Here is a 20572-nt window from a genome sequence, read left to right as displayed (position 1 = left end):
ATATACAGCCTGAAAGCCTGCTTAACCTCAATATTGAAGCAACACAATCGGAAGAAAACTCTACCCACAATCAGAGTATATCAGAAGAAATAATTGGTGAAGCAAAAACAGGGGCAGAAGCCACCCAGAAAGAGGCGGTCCAAACTAGGGATACCCCTCCAGAAGAACCTAGTCAGGTCAATTTAAACACAGAAGATGTGGGCCAAATGGAGGAAATAGAAAACAGTTAGGGTAGAGACACAACCCTTGGAGAACAAAACCCAAATGAGCAACTGAGCTAAGAAAGAGAAGAAACAGTTAGTGAAATAGTTGTTCCTCCCAGAAAGAAGAAAAGAAAAATTAAGAGGTTGAGAAAGGAACAAGAAAAGCTGCAGAATTTAGTGAAAAAACTCAGACAAAAGATAAGGACATTAAAAATGGGGAAATTTCAAACAAAGCCCTGAAAATGGTGAATGCAGCCATTCAGACTGAATCGCAAGATACAAGGGTTACTGGGACTAAAACTGAGCCCATATTCATTCAAATTGATAAGGAACAGCATGCAACAGTTACAAAAGCAGTTGCCCAAATAGAGAATGTACATTTTTGTAATATAACTATTCAATCGGAGGCAATATCCTCCAACAGTGTGGCCACCCAGACAGAAAGACTGACTGTCCATAATAAAAGAATGCAGACTTTAAGCATTCCATCCCATGATAAGAGTATTCAGACTACAGGTCCTCAGTCTCATAATAAGAACACCCACATATATACGCAAGCCAAAGGCGTTTTGATAGGCAACAATCCCGGTATAACAAATCTCTAAGAGAATCTAGCATAGGCTTGGCTGACCATAGAAAGACTTGAGGAAGAAACTATTCCCCAACAAAGGTACCAAGAATTACATAGGCAATTGCGGGATATAAACATGTCGGAAAGTGAGGCCTTCAAGAAATGTCGGAGGGTAGAGGAAAGAACTGAAAAAATAAAGAACAGATTGGAGGCAGTCATGCAACAAAGGGATACTCTATGTTCCCTATACGCAGATGTTTTAGCATGCAGGTCCCCTGCTAATAACTATGCTTTATTTTTTGTAGAAAGGTATTTACAGTTGAAAATTAAGGCTGTCAGGCTAGGGAAATCCATAGAATTGAAAACTGTGGAATATTTCATAAATTGCTGTAAACACCATGGAGTGAAAGTTTAATGATTACTCTATGAGTTTTATTTGCATAATTTTGTATTGGAAGAAGAAATGGAGAAGAATCCTAGCCCTTTTGCGGGGGTATACAATTTAAAGCTTTCATTTCATTTGTTGTTAACCAGTTGAAATTGTTCAAAGCCCATAATACTTTTCAGAGGCAGGAAAATGGGTTGGACCTTTGGGTTAGGGGTGAACCGAAAGACCCACTACAAATGCTAGCCCAACACAGAATTTTGATGCGAAAGGAAGGAGTAATCCAGGTATTTGGGCCCATGCACAAAGAAATTGTCCAGCGGGGGTAGAGTATTTTCTCTCTATCAAAGACAACTCCTTGGTAGCAGCTAAATTCAGATGAAAAGTTTCCAATTGTAATGTGAAGGATAGAGAACCATTTAACTATAAAAACTTTAAATTGACCGCAAATTGCTTTGTTACTTATAGCAACCTCATATTGAGGGAAGGCCCATATTGGCTAGGCTATCGATTTCATAGTCCTATTGTCTGGTATCCTGTAGAAGACTATAAAGCTATATATGAATTACTTGAAGGACAGACAGGACACATTTTTGAAACCTTGGCTAAAAATCATGCTTTCAGACCACTTCATTACATTCCCTCCCCAGCCTATTCCTTGACTGCTTTGCATACAAATTACATGGTTTTCATGAGGGAATGAAAAAGGGTAAGGAGGGGAGTGTGTTGAGCTATGGAAAAGGTATGTATATCTTACTTATTTCATCATCCTTTTCTTTAGTTATATTCTTTTTATATCCTAAAATGATATATATCAAACGATTATGGTGAAAACCAGGAAATTATCTATTATCACAAATTAACAAATTGTTTGTCCTTCTTCATGCAAGAAAAAGACGAAATGGAAAACTATCATCCCTAACCAAGGGACGAAAAAAGACAAAGTGGAACAAATGATGTTCCCTAGCTAGGAAACAACATACAAGCAGCAAGCCAAGGATAGGAGCATGGAATTATGGATAAGGGCACATGAGAAAAGAACATCAATGCAAGGAAAAGAAGGTTAACTGAAGATGGAAGATTGCGTGAATCCCTCAGGATCTCTTGATCCTAAGGGATCATTGTTACTATTTTACCCTTTTTATCATTTTGCCATTATAGAAGGCAACGATTGTAAAGAGAATGGGGATTGGCGATTATTCATAAATTACTCTTGTATTTTTACTTTGATCATCGACTCTTGTTGTTGAAACAGAGTACGAACTCGTTGTAATTATTTCGCAAATGATTAATATATAATACAGTTGTTGTTCCTTCTCTCATACTGAAGTAATACGGAGGTGTTCATTGGAAGCTAAGGGCCCAGCCCTGGTGGATTCACTTCCTATTCCTGTATCATTCTTTTACAATTTCTACCATGTGATGGTTTGGCTTGATTTCCATTTATTGTAATTGCATTGCTTTGTTATTTCGTATTCTCATACTTACTCTGTTTTACATGCTGCAAAAGTATTGGTTCAAGTTCTTATTCAATTACCTATTTTAGAATTTCCTTATTATTATTTCAGATTTAGTCATTTGAGTTCAACATTCTATTTCCAATCTAGTAAATTAGTTCAACGTGTTATCTTGAGATTCTCCACTATAAAGAGCATTGACTACTGTTGTCTATGCTCTCAGACCGAGATCCCTGTTGCTCAGATTAGAAAATACTTTTGGAATAGCAATCAGTTAAAAGAGAAATGAGTTATTGTTACCGTATTCTTGACTGATACTTGGATGAATTTTTGGTTTGGTTTCATTAGCAAGTTAAGATTTCTTTTAATTGTAATTTGAGTTCACTAGCTGCATCCATTTACTCTTGTATTTGAGAGCATTGTACTGCTATTTAGAAACATTACTCTTGAGTAAATAGCCACCACAATTTGTGTAAACTCTTGAACTAGAAAGCCTTGCCTGGATTGATAACTAATGTGAAGATAATTAGGAGTTAGAAAGACACCTTTTATACCTCAACAACTGTTATGTCGGCTTGATTATATTGTGACCCATTAGACTCCTATATATAGAAGGGAGGTTTAGTAATTTGTATCATCCAGGAATTGTTCATTTGTGTAATGTAAAGGAGGTTTCCCCCTTGAAGAGGCTAAATTCTAAGGTGTTGATCTATCTTTTCTATCTTTTTGTGAGCTGGTTTCCTACCATCCCTTTATAGGTGTTATAATAAAATTATTCTTTACATATCTAGTTTCCATTGGATTCTTGGAGTTACTACTTTTTCTTTTTGCTGTTTAACTATGATTGTGGCATAGATCTAGACTTTGGAAGGTTTTTTTCCTATCATTTGTTGTAGATCTACAATGTTTAGCAGCCATTTATATTATTGAGATTGTTTTTCATCCACAATATTAAGTGGGTTCTTTTCTTACATCTTGAGAAGAAAACGCTATAACAAAATTGGCGACTCCATTGGGTTAATACTTTAGATCCAGAAACTTGGGTGACTTTTAGTTTTCATCTTAGGGTTTCTTAATTTTTCAATTCTATTATGTTTCCTAGTTTTGTAATCCTAAATCTGTTAAATTTTTTACGTCTGCAATCTTTTTGGTCGTTTCCACAGGTCTTAGGAACCAGTTGCGACAAAGGCAACACTTTTTTCAAAGATTTGCTAAACAAGATCCACGAAGTAGAAATCACACATTTTGGCCCCAAAACTGCGATCTAGAGGCCAGAATATATTGAATAGCCCAAAAAGTGTTATCCCTACAGAGAAATAGATCAGTACCTACGATTTCTGGGTTATAGGGTTTTTCTCAGTCTGTTTCTAGGTTTTGCAGAGAGTTTTATTGCTAGGTTGTTTCACCTCTAACTCACGCAACTTAGGCCTTGATCCACTATGATTTAGTCATCAAAGTCAAATTGAGCCTCCCCTTGGGCTTCTAGTACGCTTCAAACTTTCTAGGAGGAGTTTAGCTGAGTGAGTAGTCTGAGTTTCTGCAGCGCTTTCAACCACATTTTCCAGATCTGTACCCTTTTGTTTTAGATCTGTTAAGATAGGTTGTTACCATCCATGGTTTCACATTTAAACTTTTCTAGTAATTTGCCTTAGGGTCCCATCAGTTTCCTTAGGTGTTTCACCCATCTCCTTATCTTTTTGTAGCGATCTTCCTCTCTGGCTTTTTGTTGTTGTTGTAGCACTTTTCAACAGTTTAGTTTCACTTGATCCCATTCACACAAAAATTTAGATATCTTGATCATTTTAGTGTATTTCTTGTCGATTTAACCACCAACTAGCACAGTTTTTGCAATCCTAGTTTGGGTGGGATTTAGTTAATTGTTTTCCTATTCATTTTCTATTATTAATTTGACTTTATTTTCAGCAAGGTTTTTACTTTTTTTAACAAACATGACCTGGGCTTAATCAATTAATACACTCACACACACAAGCACAACTTAAGAAAAGGGAACTTGGTTTACACCAACAAGCCAATACTTAACATAATAAATTTATCTCCGCGCATCAAGACAAATATATATTTTTGATCTCCGTTCACCATTTCCATGTCATATGTGTCTTACCACCATTGTGCCACCAAGGTGTTTATCATGGAGACTAATAGGCCTGCACCCCCAGTTTTTTCTTGGGCATATTACCCCTCCTTGTCAGGTTCGAGTTCATAGCCCTCCAAGTCCCCATCCAACACTTCTCCTAGTCCTTATGATTCCTCATCTCATTCTGAGCCTCCTTCACCACATATTGTCAACATGTCTCGACCCACATCTGGTGGAGGAACCCAACCTAGCGTTGGATTCAGTTCTATCTCGGTAGTCACATCAAGGAAAATAGTATCAGGAACCATTCCGGCAACCCCCATGCTCCCCTTTATGGCTGGATTAAGTCTACTGGATTTTAACCAGTTAACAAGTGACCCCATACACCATGATGCTGGTTAGCCCTCTATGCCAACTAAGCTTCCCTCAGACATCCCAAATTTTGAAGGTAATGCTGGAGAGGATCCTACCAACCATGTTCAATCCTTCCACATGTGGTGTTCGTCCAAATCCATAACCGATGACTCCATTCTTCTTCGGCTCTTTGAATGCATGCTCACTGCAGACGTTGCAAAATGGTATGTAGACCAACCCTCCGTATCTCATTCCATTTTCGTGACGCTGGCTAAAGAATTTCTTTCGTATCTCCAGTTAACTCTCTAGTACGACACTAGTAGGTAGCTATTGACCAAATTCCATCAATCCTCTGCCACTCGCCCTTCCGACCATGTTCAAGAGTGTTTTTGAAGGAGGAACACATGTCGTGCCCCGCCTTTTGAACACTGTGTCTATCTAGAATGGTTTCTTAGGAGCCTTTTATCTCCCATTATAAAATATGTCGAGTCCCATTTTCCTCAGACCAAGGAAGAAGCTCTCCAAAAATCTTTGACACATGATCTAATTTATGCACAATCTAGTTATGTCTATACAATCATTCCAGACCTAGAAGTTCCAATGCACCGGGGGCATCTCACATTACCAATGGTATCATTATATCCCTTTCATACTCTCTGACATATACTCAGCAAAGTTATGGCTACCAGCAGGGGGGCACCAGTTCCTCCAACACTTATGCCCCTCCTACTAGCAACATGTTTCCGGGACCCCAACCTGTATACCAAACTGTTGATCCTCCTTATGCATAGCCTAGCACTCCATCCCCTCAGGTATTAGTTCCACAACCTCCCATGCATCCTCAGCTGCAGTAACCACTGCCCCATTAGGGTTAAGTTTTTATGTATAAGAGTGAAACCAATCCCCAAAATTCAAAGAAAAATAATAAGAGGAAGGGTAAGAAGGGTAACCAGGGTAATCAAGGTTATCAACCTAGTGAACACCAGGGGAACCAGCCTAACACCAACAACCAACAATAGGGCATCTAACCCAAGTAGAACAAGGCTATTTGTACAAACAAGCCTTGTGCATGTTGTGGTGTACATGGCGATTATACACATTAGTGTCCTCTCTTAGCCCAGATGCACCAAATGTGGGAAGATCAAGCACCTTCTAGAGGTTAGCAATCGCCTCAGAATCCTTCGTAATCTCAACCATAGTGCTCACAAATCCTTTCCCTCAGCAAGGATTTGTCGCTGCTCAACCTTAGTAATGTCAAGCTGCCTATCCCCCCCAACCTTCTGGTCCTGCTAACTACCAAATCCTCATGATGGATTCTGACAAGGACAATACATCTGATCAACAGCCAACTCCTCAGCACCCTATTATTACTATCTCATTGAGCAATCTAGGTCCACCCACCTAGGACCTCCTTTGTTAATCGGTTCCTCTGCTATGTTCCAACCAAGAAATGTTTCTCTAGGTCTCAACCATCCAATAGACTCTCCACTAGAACATTACCATGCAGGCTAGATACCTTTCTTATTCCCCCCCTCCGAGAGTATTTTCTATCCCTGTCATCGCTTCATTGGTCCTTCCTAATGTGACTTGGGGATCTTAGTGTGGTACATTGATCCCCCAATAATCACTCCTCCTCGTCAGCTAAGACCTCATCATGCTTTGACGTCGGTTGAACTTGTCCCTACGACCCCTCATACTGTTTCAGTTCCATCACAACCTCAATAGCAACCCACCTTTGTGACAAAAGAATCTGGACAGGGGGGCAAATCCAAGAGGAAATAACCTAAGGACAAGGCTACCCAAGCTTCTCTAGCCACCAAAGCCCCAAAGTAGTAACATCCGTGCGCTTTGTGTGAAGTTGTTGGTAATGGCACCAATAGTTGTCCTAAAATTCCTCAACTTAAACCTTTGGTTCATGAAGCGTTCCCTTAATCAAATATCCCAGAAGTCCATGATAACTTACCAATCCCACCTAAGAAACTCAAAATGCTATGCACAAACCACCCTTGTGCCATGTGTGATCATCATGGTCTCTATTCCCATTGTTGCCCTCACCTCAATGAATTCGCGATTGCCTTGGGGTGATTCAGAAATACAAGGCCACTCATAGTGCAAAATCTACTCCTCTACCTGTGGATTCTGGTACCACTAGGAACTAGAACAGGCACACTCTGGCCCCACTATTGTGATCCATTCCCCCAATGTCGAGATGATGAACACCACGATCCATATCCTTTACCTCTCATCATCCTTGAGTTCCTTGTATGAAAACCTTTTAAAGGTTTCTACATGCATTTCTATCGAACCCCTTTCGATAGAATCCCAGGTCTCAACATCTGTAGATCCTCCATCTACTAGCTCGTCGTCTACCATTCTAGATGATGCATATGTGAACCTTGTTTCTTAGGTTGATGCACGAGATACTTTCACCGCATCATGTAGTCAGTCTTCCTCCCTTACGCCCATCTCCTAGCTTGATGAGGATGCGATGGAAGCTAGGTCTACCCTTAATTACCCTTGGACTTAAGAAAAGGGTCATTTCTTCAAGAGGATTTTGAAGGCCATTTCCTTCCTAATTCTCCAAATGCACTCTACCTCAAGAAATTTTTCTCATAGCACATCCCTTTGATTTGCATGTCTTTATTTCTTCCATGTAGATAGGTACATTACATCATCTCATCCGTTGTCTTTTTCACCTTTCATATGGATCCATCATCCACACCATATATCAGTCATGCTGACGGTCTGAGTCACCTCTCTCAGAATCTAGTCTTAGTAGCCTCATACATTATTATCCCCTTGCATATGTCAGTCCTTTAAGACAACGTATGCATTGCATCTGCCACCAATAATCAGGATGAATAAGATGGAGTGATAGGTTTGTTAGTTGATTCCCTCGATCATCACATCATTTATCTTGATGTTCGTTTAGATTCCTTGCTACTTTTCATGCAATTGAATGGTGTGTATCATGTGCATAACCGAGTCCTATGTAGAAAATATCTATGATTTAAGTTGTTGGTACGTAAATTTGAAACCATTATGTTCAGTCATGTTCCTAGAGCCCAAAATAACTATGTATATGCCAATGCAAATAACTTTCTAGATTGGAATTTATCACATGTATACCACAGAAGATAACACAACAAATGGTGAACCATCATCATCATATAAAAATTCATAATCATGTTATGTATCATATAAGTGTTTGGAGTCCTTAGCTCTAAATATATCCGATACACCTATAACATACTAGGGGGCACATAGGCCCCTACATCTCCTCATCTCCTTTGGAGGATCTCATGCCAGGTTGGCTGGAGATGCTTGAATCCCTTTTTCGAGCACTTAGAACACAATGGTGCTCCACAAAATCCTCCTTCTAAGGGGCACCATTCCCACCATTGCATACCAAATCAACATCCTATGCCTGGGGGCATGATGGTTTTCCCCTAGCCATCTTCTCAATTAATTCTTCACCTAGATCCCACCATATCTAGGTATGGTTGATTATCCTCCCTTTCCTTGGATAGTTGCTCATACCGGCCTCTACAATGAGCCATATGCACATTGCATGTCGTAGATGTTTGACACCATATCTTCAAATATTCTACTTTATGTCCACATTGTCCCCATGTTTGACTTAGTTGGTGAGGAGGATTCTATACCTCCTCTAGTAGTTCATTCTCATTTTCCTCTTCCCTTAATTTTTCACCAGGAAGCATCGTTCCAAGAAGCATTAATGCCACCTTTAGACAAGTAAGGCCACTTGCCTGAAATTTGTAGATCCCGATTCAGATGGTTAGTTTGTCCACTATGATCTCCATAAGATTTAGGGCCTTCTCCTCCTCTCAAATTGGAGGGAACCCACACTTTTATAGGAAAACCCACAATTTTTCTATCACATATTACGACCAGACCATAGCTCTATTTGATGAACCATCAACAACATTTGAAAGCTCTGATCGAGCTCTATGATGGATCTTCCTCTGTTTTTGATGATTTGACACTTCACCACAAAGCATTTTTTCCAGGAAAGGTCACTTCGTCGCTTCTCAAAATTGAATTTCGTCATAAAGAGACACTTGTACTTTGAGGTCAACCTCCTCTTAATATTTTTTGTACCATGTGTTGACTTTCATCATGAGTAACCATCATTTACTCATGTTTTGATGGTCCCCACTAGGCCTACTCTGTGTGGAAGCATCATTGAGTCACCCTTGATCAGAGCATCCGCGATGAGTCACCCTTGCATACTTATGTTATATTTCATTTCCCATTATCTCATGTCATAAAGTTCCATCCATATTTTCATATCATTCATCCTTTGTTGTCCATTTTGGCCTCAAGTCATACTATCCCCATCCCCTCCAGGGTTTAGTCAGTTTCTGCAAGGTCAACCATGTGCTTTTTTCTCTGACAAGGGTAGTCATATGTTTGTCCCTTAGTCCCACTTTTCCCCACTATCCCTGGTGTTAGTCCATCAATCACATTACTGTTTTCCCTCATGCTTTAGTTGATGATTTGAATTGCCTCATCTATCGCGGAACGTATTCTATCGACATCAGCTCATTTATTCCAAAAGAATGGCCTAGAGGGTGGTGTACATTGGCTCCAACTTCCATTCTTGTTCAAAGCCTTGGATCAAGTAGAGGGTCTCATTATCGCCATTTGACTTGGTCATTTCATATTCGTGATCCATACACTTGATGGTCCAATGATACAGTACACTGTACCAGTGATTCCGAGGTGTGTGTGAAACATTTCAAACCTCATGAGGGGGTGGCACTTTAGGTATCCCCCTACATGCCCGGATGCATACCTACTATGCTACAACCTCAAATGCAGTTCCATAGAGTGGATGGGTTCAGTTCCTACTGATTGTAGTGTTCATAGCATGCACGTCTCCTTCATATGATCAATTCAGTTTTACAGAGCCCTTCATTTTTTAACAGGGATTCTCTAGTTGTTCTACCCTCCCTCCCGCACATTTTTTGAGGGAAGTGTCACTACATCACATGTACTCACATATTATTGTATTCAGTTTTGGATCATGTTTTTCGACGTGCAATATGTATATGGGACACATTGTATTATTTTCTGGCTCTGTTAATCTAGGATGTCATGTACCATTCAACATGTACTTCATTTCTTAGTTTTATATTTCTGGGCGACACATTATTTTTGTACTAAGTTATCTCGGCAGGTATGGGTATGCCTCCCCTGCCCCATTAATGTCTGGTACCACAACATAAAAGGAAACTTGCATGAGTCTTGCCCCCTTTGTCCCTATCCTCTTTCAATTCAACTTCATTAGTCTCTCTCCCGCTCTGACTCCCCTGTGTTGTCTAGTGATTGTGTCTTTACAACGTACTTTGGTCATATGTTTCTCTCCTAACACTCATACATTGGGGGGCAATCTGTTCTCACCAAAAATATCATCATCTAGTCTAAATTACTATATGGATCAAGGTACACCATGTAATGCAAATTTTACCATAGTAAAATTGCTTTCACCTGAGAAATTACTTAATAAACCACCTTTGTTAAGTAATTTATAGTTAAACCCATGAAGAATAATTAAATAAATCACTATTTATTTGATTTTATTCTAGGAATAATTAATTTAACCATTGTTTTATTATTATTCCTTGTCATATTTGACCTAATTATGAAAAATAAATAGATAAATCATTAATCATCTTATTTTTCGCCAAGAATAATTAATGAATCACTAATTAATTATTATTCTTTGTCAAATTTGACTAAGTCCCTTAGGAATAATTAAATAAATCCTTATTTGTTTATTATTCCTTAACTAATTCCTTGAGATGATAAATAAATAATTTATTTATTTATTATTTCCAAATAAAATTTTAAATACGTTTTCCCTCCTAAACAAACATAATAAAATATTCCAAGTGGTTATTCCAAGAATGGGATCAATGATATTTTATCATTGCTCATTTTTCGAGGATAACTCAATATTTAGTTATAAATAGAAGGGTTTTCCATTCATTATTCACTTTTGATTATTTTCATTTTTGAACTCATTGTTGTAACTCTGATTATTTTCATTGTCGCACAACATATTTTTGCTAGGTTTATACATTATAGAGGAGAGAGACTCTACACAAGATGAAGACGTTTGAGGATATCCAAGAACCCATCCCATAGAGGGGTACCAGTAACATTTATTTGTTCCGTTCACACATGTTATAATAAAATTATTCTTTACATATTTGGTTTCCATTGGATGATTAGAGTTATTACTCTCTCTTTTTTATGTTTGAATATGATTGTGGCATAGATTCAGACTTTGGGAGGTTTTGTATTTGTCCGTTGTTGTATATCTACAATGTTTAGCAGCCATTTATATTGTTGAGATTGTTTGTCATCCACAATCTTAACTGGGTTCTTTTTGTACATCTTTGAGAAGAAAACAATACAACACTTTAGTGAGATGTTTTGAGCATATCCATCTTGATAAACATATATCCATTAATAAATATTTTCCATGCTTTGTTTTGTGAGGGTTTGTGGTTAGCTAGAAACAATGCATTATTTCAAGTTAAAGAACCTCATCCAAGATTTCTGGCTCATTAAATAAGAATTGGCTATGGGGATAATGGAAGCGAAAATCTCCAAAAGCTCAGAGAGTTCTAAAAGATCTAGCATAAATCATTCTACAACCTAGGGTTACCTTGACGGTGCATGTCAAGAAACCTCCAAGTAAGTGTGGCTCTTGATCTCTTTTGTTTTTAAAGAACTCATTATTTTTCTATAAAATCTGGAGCTGGGAAAGGGACTAAGCACATAATTGAGTTTTATGCATTGTCTCCATTACTGAGAGCAATTATATAAAGAGGTGATGGAATAGTTTGAATTGTGGGGGATCCAAAAATGTTGCTTGATTGGGCCAATGGACATAAGATGATAACAAATATGGAATACCGTCATGATCAGAGTTTCATAGGTAAAAATAAAATTTCAAGTAATTTTGTTTACCAACCTTTACAAGGAGTGATACAAAGGTAGACCAGCTCTCAAAATATGCTTTGTTTTTGTAGGAGGGAGTCCTGATAGGGAAACAGTTTAGAGAAGGAACTCTTGTCTCAAAATCAGAAAAAAAAATAAAAATAAATAAATAAATAAATAAATAAATAAAATAATAAATAAATAAATAAAATAAATAAATAAAATAAATAAATAAATAAATTTATTTTTTCGAAAAGATGATAAAATTATTATTTAGTTCTTGAATAAGATAGCCATGATACTTAGGGATCTGTATTTCCAATAGTCTAAGATACATTTTTGATCATCTAAATGAAATTCCTAAATAAATCCTTATGGAAGACTATAAACGGTATCTTCTAGGGCAATATGTAGACAGGTTCAACACCTTATTTTGGCCAAAAGGCTATGACAATGTATATTTTGATTTCCTCTTGAAATAAGCACTATGTCTATTATACTCTACTTATTTCCCATATCGTTTTGGGGTGTGGCTCAGCCTAGATCCTTCCAAGCTTTTAATAAAAAACTTTCTTGGAATTTAAAGTAACTGAGATATACTTATGGAAGAAATACTCTTTGAGGAGAATAGTGATGATGATAAGTTAGGACACTTCATCAATAAGTTTGATGAATCAAACAAGTGCTGGTATTAGTTGTTTACCAGTTTTCTATGTTTAATAATGACATTACAGAAAGACTACTGGATTCATTGCCTTTCTTTGAACATTAAACACGTATTGGCTGGAGGGCATGTCAGTTTGTGTGGTCAAGGATTGTTGACTTGATATTTATAACATTTAAGGGAAGGATGCACAAGCCCCAAGTTTGAAGAAAATTGCACCAAAATAGTAGTTACACAACCTGTAGATGTCTCAATATTACACAAGGATCCAACCTACTCAAAACCATAAATTGCATTGTCATTTTACTTCCCAAAGGACAATGCAAATATTGTCATGAAGCCATTGTACTTCCCATAGATGGAAGACAATGTGAGTATTGTCCTGAAGTCAACTGAAATATCATTATAGGTGGTAGTACTATTGATTTATGTTCAAGTGTTTGGTAACAACTAAAACTAGATACTGGGTATCACAAACAATTAGGGAATGAGAACCAATGGCCAAAAGTATTTGCGCATTCCCTTGAATAGTACTTCAAAGTGATCACAAGAGTTAACCACAAACATAATTTTGGTTATCTGTTTACCCAAGAAATGAACACTGTGAAATCCAATTAGCTATTTTTATGGGGTTCCTTTGTGGGTTGTAGGGAACTTGGAATACAACAACATTGCATGCCTCACATCCATGTTATCATGGTTCCACACAAGTATGGAGGATCTAACTTTTAACTCACTACAAAGGGTGTTCTCCACTCTGACATGACATTTTCCTATGTCACCAAGGGCTTCAACATGCTCCATTGTCACATTCAGATCAATCTTCTTGATGGTTGTGGAAGAGAACTCATATGAGTATGCTGAGTACCTCAGTCCCTGACCAAAGTCAAACACATTCTTCCCTATGTAAAATCTATATGTATGGCCCAGATAGCCTGTATGATGATTGGGACACATGTTTATGTCTGTCACTGATATCTCCACGAAGACTTGAGGGTACCATGTCATTGGAAATATTCCACCTAAACAGTAAAAACGTATACATCTCATCCAAGTACTTCAATTTTTCTACACTATGTTTTTCCTTTCATCAAAAGAAACTGACAGTATACAAATACCAAATTCATAAAAATATAACAACAAAAATACAGGTTAATTCCAAAGGGATAAGATAATTTTGATGCTTTGTTCCATATTACCATTGGTAGTATATTTCATTTTACACCAATTTTTTATTTACTCATCTTTGGAACTAAAAAATAATCAACAAAATAAACTGATAAAAAAAAATCAACATGCCAACAAGGAGATGCATAGTCATGAGGTGTCCTTGGATTTCAAGTGTTAGTTTCGGTATCTTCATCCCTCCGTTAGTGATCAAATTATCTTGTTGCATTGCATTTTAGGTGTCTCACTCAGTAAGCTACATTCCATTAGGATCATGGATCATCTAACAGTAGTGGATTATTATACATTTTCCCTCATGTCCTTTACCTGCTGGCCCATTTTCATTCATCTAGATCATCTGCAGTCATTTTCTGTCTTTAAATCCGCAAAAGTTATTTTTAGGGTTTTAGGTCTCATTAGGTCTAGGGTTTCATCAAAAAGGTCTTCAAAATGGTCAATAAAGTTCAGCAGGTGCATGAGGAGGACAATAAAGTTTCAACAACATTAATTTCTATAATCACATGTTCAGTGATTGATTTTTCCCTCCAAACCCTGTTTTGAGGAAAAACAGAGTTTTTTATGTTTTTATGTATAAATTTGATGTAATTTCAGTTTTCCGATATGTAATAACTTCAGTGGCAACCCTGGTCACCTTGCCAAGATTTAGCATCTCCATCACCTGCGAAGCAAACAAAAAATCAAAGCATTCAGTTCATCACAAGCAAAAATAAAGCAAACTGCCCAAAAACAAAGTTTAAAAAACAAGTCAAACGCAAACATTATAAAAGTCGGTTTCATGAATGAAAAACATAAATCTCTTGTATATAAATCATTTTCACAATTCAAAAAGCTCATTCACATTCAAAGAAGAAAGATTGAGCAAGAGAAGTTTGTGTTGAGCAAAGGAAGCAAGCTTGGAGAAAAACTGTGCAAATTCGTGGGCGCGGCGCATACAAGTGGTGCGACAGATTGGGTCGCTCTCCACAATGTTAAATTTACACTAGTGTGACACATATAGGAGGCACGACACGTTGGGTTTGTGGCGTGGCGCACAGGGCTTCAAGCCTGATTTCACCCACAAATTCGTTCAAACTTCCAAATTTGCTAAATTGACACCTGCTCAAGTTAGTCATAGTTCTTCCATTGCCATTGAATGAGCTTTACTTAAAGAGTTTATGGTGATTGAAAGAGATAAGATTGAAACCCTACCTCTTTGCAATTTTGCTCAAAAACAAGTGCTTAGGGTTTGTAGTTTGTGTTTTTGCTGCCAAATTCCATTCCCTCACTCCCACACTCTTTGTTTCTCACATTCATTTTCTAGTTTCATCCCCATATCCCTAATTCTCAATATCCCTAAATTAACTAACCCCATATTCCTAAATCCACTATCCCAAACCCTAGCTAGAAATTCCTAAACCCTAATTGTTATCCCTAAATCTAAAAGCTATTCCTAAATCCCTTCTATTCCCCAAATTCTAGGTAACAACATTTCTAAAACCCCTCTTACCCTCTCCCTTCACTGTCCCTAATACATCTTCAAACATTTGGCAGAAAAACATCCAAATCACCATAAATCTAGTCATACTCATCAGGAAAACTCACACATTAGCAAGCATGGAATCTAATCCTTCATATGACCAAGGTGAAGAGACACACAGTGACTTTCGTACAGAAATGCATGCACCAAGGAGACCTCACAAGGGTGGCAAACATATATGAGAGGAGCCTACCTCACTTGCTGTGCTATGGGCTTGCCCTCTTGCTATCACATGCTTTCAACACCAATCCTGTTATTAGTTCTGTGAGATGGTTGCTAGAGTCCAGTAGCTTCATGACTTAGCCCGGTTGTTTGTGCTTCATCTACATAATGGCCAAACCACTCTATCTGGTGTGACATTCACCTTGACACCGAAGTCTATTTCTCTAGCAACTGGCATTCCTAATGTCGGAGAGTAGTGTAATAAAAGGCAGCAAATTGACAGGGAACACTATGAACCATATATCAAGCCCGGTTATTTGAGACAACTCAGCAGAGTTTTTCCCTTTTGTTACCTGAGAGACTCATATGCTCCCTTGATGAAACTCATAATGAAGTATTTTTGCTGTGAGGGCTAGTTTTCTCGCCTATATGCTTACCATATTAGATTGTTGATGCACTTTACCAGGGTGAGAATAATGAATCTCCCCTACTTCATGTGCCGAAATATTGAGAAGATGACCACCCTAGTACAATATAAGACTCCTTAGCATCCGTTTAATAGTATATACCATTTTTCACTTATCAAAATTGTGGTCATACATTAGCTTGGTTTGCAGGGCATCCCATGGGAGGATTTCATTTCTCATGAGTTCTTCATAGCTCCTCAAGTACCTCTGGAGACTTTTCATGAGACAGGTGGACCTTCTCATCAGTAGGAGGGTCATGAGACACAGACCGCTAGTGTGTCGGTGTTTGTCACCTATCAAAAGGGCACTAGATGGTTGTTTGCAGCAGCAAAGCAAGTATTATCTCCAGCCGAGGTGGAAGGGGTCTCACTTCCTTCATCAGCACAATAGGTTCAGGACAAGGGCAAGAGGCCATTAGATGATGAGGGGCCTTCAAGTGAGCAGGAGACCGATTTCATTCTCATTCAGGACGATGACATGGATTTGGGCCCACAAAGCTCCAAGCTCAACGATGTCATCCAAGAGCAACAAGAAGACATCAATGCTTTGTCCCTCAAATTAGAAAGATCTAAGTCGATAATAAATTATCTGGAGCAAATAAAAAAGCAGCTAGATGATTAGCAAAACATTATGGAGTTGCAAAACATATGAGAAAACCGCCAAGCTGCCAAAAGGAGGAAGGTGAAACTCACATCACTTGAACAAGAAATCAATGTTGATTGTGAGTCTTGGATTGAGAGAGCTAACATCCAGTTGGAAAAGTTGTTAGAGAAGGCCAATAGGGAGAAAACAATGTTGAGGCATATGGCCTATCATTACATTGCGAGAAATAAAAGTTACAAGGCAAGAATTAGAAGCTTCAAAGCAAGTTGAAGAGGGCATTGAGGAGGTGAAAGGAGCAAGATAGACTTCAGATATTGGCTGAGGCTTCCTTGGCCCAAAACAACACTTGATGAAAGAGACTCGGCCCAAATTTCAAAAAATTTGGGACACTTTTTGCATTTTTTAAATTTTTGGGCCAAAACATAGGTTTTTCTGCCCAATGTGCCACGCCACCTGGGGCTCGCTTTTGATGGAGGCCTCCAAATGACAAAAACTTAGCATATTTGGATTTTTCTTGGAAATATATGCATGCCTACCAATGGAAAATAAATTTTGACATGTTTTGAGCCCCCAAAAAGGTCAAAAACATCCAAAAAATGACCTTACTACCCCTATTTTGAAACATAGGGAGCAGTTTTGGGAGAACTCAGTTTTGTAGGGGAAAATTGAGGTCAAATTCAAAAATTCCACTTGTTCTAGAAATTAGACAAGTAGACCTTTCCAGAAAGCACACTTGGAGCAAATTTGGACACCTAAAAGGCCTCCAAAAGTGGCTGCAAACAGGCGCTACGCATAGAGAAATCAGCGAGGCACATTGGGGAAATTTTGCTCAGTTTGACCAAGAATACTTTGTTTTTTGCCTAGTTTCTTGACAACTTGAATTTTATCCTTATTAATGTCAAAATGATGATGTAATTTGATGTAATTTGATGGATATTGATGTAATTATGTTTAATTTTCACTCATAGAGTTATATTCATCCATGAAAAGGTAGTTTGCAACTGAATGAATCAGTTCCCTAGTTTTTAGAGGCATGTTATTCCACTACGTACTTTTTAGTTCTCATTTTAGAATTTTTTGGAATAGCTCCTAAACTCATGAGCTCGACCCATAGAGGCTAGGATGAGTTTTTGGTTGCCTATATCTTGTAATTTTTCATTCATTAGCATGGTTAGACTTTTGGGAAAGCTTGGAGCTTCATTATATACTCATTTTAGTAGTTTGGCTAAGGAATAGACTAGTGGTTTGTAGCACTTTATGGGATTCATGTGGCATCTTGCTTTGGTATTGTGTTTTCTTTTGTAATTGTAAGTCTACATGTGTTTTATGTATGCCATATCTCTCTTTATTTCATCTTAACTAAATCAAACAAGGATAAAGGTAGAATACATTGAAAGTGCAATGCTCTACCTAGGGTTTGCTTAGTTATCTATGCTTTCTGCTGTTTGAAAAGGATCCCTAAGTTTTTCATGCCCTTTTCAACTCCTCATCAGTCTGAAACCTCTCCATATCACTCAATTTGAAGTACCATATCGCTTCCCTACCTTGCCCCATAGAGATCTCTGAAAAACTGAGCCTCATTCCCTAGGCCCAAATCTGCCTTTCATATTTGAGCCAACAAAACATCATCAAATTCAATAAAACACCTCTATAGACATACCTAGCCTAAAATTAGTCATTACATCAGTCATCTCAAGCTTTCATCGGCCATATTTTTTGAGATTGACAAGGAGAGAGCCCTCTCCCAACCTCGTAGGGCTAGCTACCAGGTTAAGCGTGGTTTGTTGTTACCCTAGATCCTACCTTTCTCAGCCTGAGGTAGATTTAGGCCCTAATATAGTGGCGACCATACTGGGGAAGAAAATATTTTTTTTATATAGTGTTCTTGGTTTATAAACTACAGACGGAGCTTGAAGTTATGCCAGGAAGCCTTCAAACTGCACATTGCTTTGCGAGTACATAAGTAGATAAAAGCACCTTCAGTCAATCTCCAGTCTAGTCTTATAAGCTGAACATCTGACTTGCAAATTTCCCCAGTACATGAATCAAGTTAGATCTGATTGCTGATGGTGGGCAGCAGTCAAACACATATGAAGGCTGAAATATTTCTCCTAGCGAATCCAGTGTCGAAAAATCCCAAGCTTCAGAATTTTTATGGCAACTCCACTCTTCAAGAACCAGTAGCCTGAAGAATTTCTTGGTGAATTCATTGTTATCAAAATGGATTCACTAGATCGAAGGTATGCTCCCATGAGTTGAGATCACATTCTAGGTTTCCCAAATAAAATTCTTAAGGTAGATTGGAAAATGAATTTTGCCTACATTTAAAGATGATGATAGGAAGGATGCTGCTTTACATCTGGTTCAATTTCACATACATATTTGCAAGTTGAAGGTTGATTTTCCTGAAGTTTGTTTGATGAAGATATTCATGGCCATTCTGGAAGGTGAAGCCCGATCTTGGTATGAAATTTTTCCGCCTGCTTGTATTTACTATTTGAAGGATTTTCATACCATGTTCTTTGAGAGGTAAAAAGAATCTTATCCATTCTTAGCCTTAGTTTAGGACTGTTTTAAACATGTTTATAGTTTTATTGAAAATCTTGAAAAAGTTTATGAAGATGATGACCTCATGGATGATGAGATCATGGAGGCTCTGTACGAAAATCCATTTCAGCAGCATAAAGAGAACTTAGAGGATACTCATCAAGATTCTCAGGAAACTTTGCAGTAGGATCAAGATCTTAGTACAATGGAAAATAGTGAAAGAGAAGGTTTTATTTCAGATATGTCCATAGAAGAAAACAATATGCAGGAATGTCAAGTTTCAATCTCAGATTGTGATAAAATCAGGTTGGCTATTTCAGATCTAGATTCAGATCGTGATGATGAAGACTACCTTGTTCTAAATCCCATGAAGAAGAGTTCTTCTGTTGAGATGTATGAAAAAGACGGAGTTATTGATCCAAGTGTTCTCATTTCATTAGAACAAAGTTTTCACAAGGAGGTAATCCAGTCATTTTATGAAAAAAAGATGAGATCTTTGTTCAAGTAAGTGAAAAATGCTCTTTCGATAACTCAGTGGTAAATGATAATTTGATTGCCATGTCATATGAATATGATTGACAATATTTTCAAAATTTAGAAGATCAGGTAAATGAGCATTTTCATTCAGGTTTTTCATGTTTTGAAATGTTATTTCATGAAGAAAATAATCACTTGAGCAAAAGAAAACAAAAGGTACTATCTCCTCTGTCTGAAGATGAGATAGATCAACTCTTGAAAGGACAAGTTACAACCGAAACTAATGTAGGTCTGCAGTGTGCACATGGTCAAGAAAGTGTTGGTGAAACTTCTTCCACTTTTGAAAATAATGATAGTATTGAAATTAGCTTTATTGATTAGCGAAAAGATAATGTTTTCCTTCATGAAAAGGATAAGACTGTCATGTTTGATAATCTTGAATATTGTTTTCTGTTTAAGAACGACGTAGACCATGAAGTTGAGGGATATGAGCTTGAGAGAGACAATATGCCAGAATTTCTCATGGTCAAGCAATTTACAGCTAACACTCAGATGGCAGAAGCTTATACCTCTCTGTGCCTTCCTATCACTCAGCAACTAGTTGTTCTTTCAGATCAGAATGAAGGGAGTACTTGTATTTTTGTTGCTGGATCTCAGGCCAAGCTAGTGCTTCAGGACTTCCAATATCCTTTCGACATTCTTTTGCAAGCACTAGAGAAGATGAATGTTGCTTGGTTTTTTAGCATAAGCCTTGGTTTCAGTTCTTATTATGAGTTCCCTACATGTATGTCATTCTGCCTGCTCGAGGAAAGAGAGAGCATAATTTCATTGAGTAGCCATTTTTTGGATTGGTTACATTGGAAGGCCCACTTCACATGATTGTACATATTTCGTCAGTAAGAAGGTAG

The 20572-nt window shown here is 37.7% G+C and overlaps 1 pseudogene; it reads right to left on the bottom strand.

The window, feature by feature from the left end:
• Positions 1–13122: 13122 nt before the first annotated feature.
• LOC149247910 (putative beta-D-xylosidase 6) overlaps positions 13123–20572 on the bottom strand; it is a 34040-nt pseudogene continuing 26590 nt past the window's right edge.

The sequence above is a fragment of the Pinus tabuliformis genome, chromosome 7, assembly GCF_031772625.1.
Source record: "Pinus tabuliformis cultivar Carrire ecotype Pingquan chromosome 7, CPIR1, whole genome shotgun sequence".
NCBI lineage: Eukaryota > Viridiplantae > Streptophyta > Pinopsida > Pinales > Pinaceae > Pinus > Pinus tabuliformis.
This window is presented reverse-complemented; position numbering and strand designations above follow the sequence as displayed.